Raw genomic sequence first — 5,972 nt, forward strand, 5'->3', positions numbered from 1 at the left:
ATTTCTCTCTTTCTCTATTCCTTTCACCACCAGATCTCCCTTCTTCGTGACACCCACACTTCCTTGTCGAGGCTGGAACCCGACATAGGACCTTGACACCCTGGCATGCACTTTTCTTGATTTTAAAGCATTCTGCATTCCCTTGTTCTGTTTGAATGACTGCCTCTTGGTCTATGTACAGGTTTCTTATGAGCACAATTAAGTGTTCTGAAATTCCCATTCTTTTCAATGTTATCCATAGTTTGCTATTATTTGCATAGTCAAATGCCTTTATATAGTCAATAATGCACAAGTAAACTTCTTTTGGGTGTTCTTTGATTTCAGCCAATATCCATATAACATTAGCAACGGTATCCTCTGTTCCACATTGTCTTCGGAATGCGACTTCAATTCCTGACAAGTCCCTGTCAATTATTTTGAATTATCTTTAGAAAACGTTTACTTGCAAGTGAGATTAATGATATTGTTCAAACATTTTCACATTCTATTGGGTTACCCTTTTTTTGGAATGGGCACAAATATGGATCTCTTCCAATTGGTTAGCTAAGTAACTGTCTTCAAAAATTCTTGGCATAGATGAGTGACTACTTCCTGTGCTGCATCAGTTTGTTGAAACATTTCCATTTCTGTTCTGGCAATTCCTGGAATTTTTGTTTTCACCATTGCCTTCAGTGCAACTTGGACTTGTTCCTTTGATACTATCCATTCTTGATCATATGTTATCTCCTGAAATGGTTGTGCATTGGCCAATTCTTTGACTCTGTATTCCTTCCATCTTCTTCTTTTCTTGTGGTTAAATCATTTGTATTTTATTTTGCTGAGTTCCTTTGACATTTGAAAGTTACAGAAATTTTGTAGCTTTATGATTAGCCCAAGGGAAAGTACAAGCAAACTACACAGTCTTAATACAAGTTTTGGCACTCCAGTAACCCTTAGAATTGAAATATTTTTGTTAATGCCATAATACAGTCACACCTACCCCTCCTCATTCCCAAAGATACTTAACTAGACTACTAACAAACATAACAAAAAAAATCAAGGAATATTTAAAAGTTCAAGTTCAGCCACAAGCTGTTTTTTCTAAAAGACATTTCATAACTCACTTTCCATTGGCTTTGTTCATCCCATTGCTAGCTTCATTAGATAGGGAAATCTTGAGATCTGAAGGCTCCATGTTCCAGATGTCCTTGGCATATTCTTTAATTGTTTGGTCACTGGAGAATTTTCCAGAACAAGCTATATTTTTGAGTACCATTGTATTCTAGACCTTTGGATTCATATACAGCTGACTGACTTTTTCTTGACACTTGACATAGGCTTCGTAGTCTGCAAAGACCTTAAACCTGTCATGATAAAAGAGCATGTTGATTATGTCTTTGAAGAGGTCCAGCTGTTTGAGAGAAAATAAGCCATTGTCAATTTGATCAGTGACCAGCTTCAGCTCTGGAAGTGCCTCGTAGTATTCTTTGGCCTGGTATCCTTTCTTGCCCAAAGCTACCACATAATCCACCCTCATACCAAAGATGGACAGATTCTCTTCCCCTGCTTCCTCTGCCATGTCTACGTTGGCCCCATCCATGGTCCTGATGGTCAGGACTCCCTTTAGCATCAACTTCGTATTGCCTGTCCCTGAGGCTTTAGTGCCTGCCGTGGAAATCTGTGGCTGGAATAACTTTTTCAGCAAGAGACACTCTATAGTTCTCCAAGAAGATGACTTTTAACTTACTTCCAACCACGTGCACATCAAACATGGAAGATGGGATGACCTTTACTTTGTACTCCTTCTCCAGGAATTGAGAAAACTTCAGCTTGTTCTTTTGCTTCACATTGGCTATTCCCTGGAGGAAGCCGTCGTCACCCAGAAAGCTGTGGAGCTTCATCAGCTGGCTCAAATCTTTCATGTATTCTTCCCCAATTTTCTCTGCTATTAGTTAAGAGCCAGCGTCTTTGTGTGATCCCATTGGTTTTATTTTGAAATTTGTCTGGTTCTAGCTCAATGAAGTTCTTGAATATTTAGGTCTTCACAACGTCTGAGTGAATTTTAGCCACGCCGTTCACAGCATGGGAGCCCACAATACAGAGATGCACCACGTTGACCCTTTTGTCTCCTTCCTCTTCAGAGACATCCTCCTCAGAGGGTCACACATTTAGGAAACAAGGATACAATTCTATCTAAATGCTTCTGATTTATCTCATAAGTGATTTGCAGATGTCGACGAAGCAACTTTTCCACCAGCTTCATTGGTCAGCGTTCCAGGGCTTCTGGGAGCACCATGTGGTTGGTATATGCAAAGGTCTTCTGGGTAATTTCTCAGGCCATAGACCAAGGTAATTTTTTAATATCTACAAAAATCCTCATCAGATCAGGAGTGGAGAGTGCAGGGTGAATGTCATTCAGCTGGATGGCAACCTGATCTGAAAAGACATCAAACGCAGTGTGGGCACTGTTGGTGGAGGCAAACTTGGAGGCTTTGAAACATCAGATGACATCTTGTAAGGTAGCAGCTACCACGAAGTACTCCTGCTTCAATCTTAACTCCTTCCCTTCAAAAAAATTATCATTGGGATAGAGGATCCGGGAGATGTTTTCAGCCAGGTTTCGATCCAGCACAGCCTGGATGTAGTCTCTAACATTGAAGTCTATGAGGTTAAAGTCATTTGGGGCCCAAGCAGACCAAAGACACATGGTGTTGACGGTGTTCTTCATATAGCCAGGCACTGGGGTGTCATATGGCAGAGCCAGGACCACCTGGGTATCAATCCTCTTGGTCCCAGTATTGGTGTGCTCCACTTTTCCATGGAAGTGTGCCAGCAGTATGAACTCAGGGCGGGCCTTCTCCCAAGGGTTTCCATGTCTGAGCCAATCATCTGCCTCTTCTGCCTGCCATCCTCCATCTCGGATTTTCTGATTGAAGATCCCATATTCATAGCGAATCCCATATTCATAGCCTGCAAGTCCCAGGGTTGCCATGGAATCTAGGAAGCAAGCTGCAAGCCTCCCAGGACCACCATTGCCAAGCCCAGCATCTTCTTCAATTTCTTCTAACTCCTCCATATCCAAACCAAGCTGGTAAATGGCCTCATCACAAAGCATTTTGCAGGCCAAGGTAGATCATGGTGTTCTGCAAAGTTTGGCCCATGCAAAATTCCAAAGAAAGGTAATAAACCCTCTTGGGGCACTTTTCATAGCATTACTGCTGTGTACTCATCCAGCGTCCCACCAGATGATTGCGCTCCGTGTGCACCAGAGCGAAGAAGTAGTCACAAGGGGTTACCACATTCCGGTTCTTGACTAGGGTGAAGTGCAAATGCTGATTGAAGCCCTTCTTCGCCTCAGCCACGTTCTCCATGCCCACGATACCGTGAATGCTGATCTGCCTGCGCTTCTCTTGGTCTGTTAGTGGCTTTGCCATGGCGACGGGCCGGCCTGGGTCGGGGTGGAGAACAACCCCTTTCATCTTCTTTTGATGCTTCCTGCATCATTTAATATTTTTCCCATAGAATCCTTATATATTGAAAGTCGTGGCTTGAATTTTCTCTTCAGTTCTATCAGTTTGAGAAATGCGGAATGTCTACTTCCCTTTTAGTTTTCTAACTCCAGGTCTTTACACATTTCATTATAATAGGCTACATACAACCCTGGCTCACACTTTTCCTGATGTTAAACCATTCAACATCCCCTTGTTCTGTTCCTTTGTCTTCTTGAGCTATTTTATGTTCTCATTACTTCCAATTCCTTTAGCTTCTCTATCCTCAATAGTATGGTGCCTCAGTAAAACAGGCACTGGACTGGGAACCACAAGGTCCGTGGTTCCAGCCTATCAGCTGCTTCACAGGAGAAAAAGGTGGCTTTCTGCTCCCTTGAAGACGTAATGTCTCAGAAACTCGATGTAGGGTTGCTATGAGTGAACTGATTTGATGGTATATAACAACAACAACCTTCAGGAGCAAGTTTCAGAGTCTCTTTTGACATTCATTCTCTTTTCTTTTCTTTTTTTTCCAGTGCTTTTAATGACCTGTGCTTTCTTCATGTATAATGTTCTTGATGTCATTCTATAAGTTTTCTGGCTTTTGGTCATTAGTGTCTAATGTATCAAATCAGTGAAGGCATTAGACACACACATACCATGGGACTTCAAAAACTTTATGGAGAAACAAATGGAAATTTCCCACAAACTTATTGAAGCCCCCGTGTAGGTGGAAGAAAAGTTTCCAGGGCCAGTGGACAACAAATGCAAAGGCCCTGAGGCAGTGTTTGTTTAGAATAGTCCAGAAGCCACAAGAAGTCCAGTGTGGCTGGAGTGGAACTTCAGATACAGCAGGTGGTCACAAACACTGGCAGCAGAGTGAGTAGAGGTCAGGGGACAGATTCTGTAGAGTCTTATGAGGTATCATGAAGTTTTTTTTGTTTTAATCTGAATATTAAGAAAAGCCTTAGAAAGATTTTGAGACTATTAGAGATATAATCATACTTAAATTTAAAGTACTGTTCTGGCTTAGGTATTGAGACTAGACTTTAACAAGGCAAGGGTGGAAACAGGGAGGTCAGTTAGGAGACATGCCAAAAACCACAGCCCAGCGATTCTGGCATCTTGGACCAGGGTGATAATGATGGAGATGATGAGCGGTGAACAGGTTCTGGATTTATTTTGAAGACAATTATAATAGAATTTGCTGCTGGTTGCACATGGGATGTGAGAGGAAATGGAGAATGAAGTCTATTGTCTGAGCAACTGGAAGAATGGATTGCGTGTTTTGGAGGTGGGTACAGTTGCAGAAGGAGCAAGTTTGATAGAGTGTGTGAAAGTGGGAATTAGGAGTCTGGTTTGGGACACATGTGTCTAAGAACCTGTTAGACTACAGATCAATGGCAATTTCTGAGTCACAAGCCATCTCAAATTCAATCGTTTAAAGGACAGAGAAAGCACAATCTGTAAAAGGAAAAACAGATATTACAAACCAAAATACTAAACCTACTGCCACCAAGTCAATTCCAATTCATAGCGACCCTATATAGGGTTTCTGAGACTGTAAAGCAGACCTTAGCAAAAATTTTTTTAACTTTTGCTACTTTTACTCCAGAAAGAACTGTGCAGAAAACAAGAGTTGCAAGCCACAGAATAGTAGAAAATACTCTCAACACATATACCTGACAAAGTACAAAGTAGAATACTTAATGAACTCTTACAACTGAAGAATATGAAAAACTACAATTTTTAAAGGGGCAGAAGATAGAAACAGACACATATAAAAATAAATTAAACACAGGGCCAATAAGACATGAAAAGATGTTCCACATCATTTAGTCATCAGGGAACTGCAAATGAAATCCACACTGAGAGCCCTTTACCTACCCATCAGAATGGCTAATGTCAACAAGACTGATGGGACCGAATATCTGAGATTATCAATGTCAGTGCCTACAGCTGCCAAAATTCACTGACTCATACACTCTCTAAATGTGTGCAATTTATAGCATACAAATTAAATCACAAACTGATTTTTTTAAATCTCAGTGGCTTAAAGACAAATTTATTAGTGGGTCTGGAGGGTGTCTGAAGGCTGGGTTCGGGTAATCTCAGCTGGGTCCTCCCAGGTGTCTGCAGGTAGGCTGGGAGACCTGCTCTAGGAGTCTTTCATCCTCCCCTTGGAGCTAGAGTTTCCCAGGTCCTGTGTTTCCCGTGGCAGTGATGGGAGCACAGACACAATAAGTGGAAAGGTGCAAGGAGCTTAGAACTTGCCTATCATGAATTCTGCCTCATCCCTTTAATTGCCTTGCCAGGGAAGGGTCTCTGAGGAGGTGATAATTGCCTGAGATCTAAATTAGACAAGTCTAATGGGATGAGGTACAATGCTGTAAGTGATAGGATAATATCCATGCGTCTACAGGGAAGCCCAGTTAATACCACTATTATTCAAATTTATGCACCAACCACTAAAGCCAGTGAAGATGAAATAGAAGAATTCTACCA

At 41.6% G+C, this 5,972-nt stretch overlaps 1 pseudogene; it reads right to left on the reverse strand.

The window, feature by feature from the left end:
• Positions 1-1,099: 1,099 nt before the first annotated feature.
• LOC102836642 lies at positions 1,100-3,413 on the reverse strand (annotated as a pseudogene).
• Between the last annotated feature and the right edge of the window lie 2,559 nt (positions 3,414-5,972).

The sequence above is a fragment of the Chrysochloris asiatica genome, unplaced genomic scaffold, assembly GCF_000296735.1.
Source record: "Chrysochloris asiatica unplaced genomic scaffold, ChrAsi1.0 scaffold00021, whole genome shotgun sequence".
Classification (NCBI taxonomy): domain Eukaryota; kingdom Metazoa; phylum Chordata; class Mammalia; order Afrosoricida; family Chrysochloridae; genus Chrysochloris; species Chrysochloris asiatica.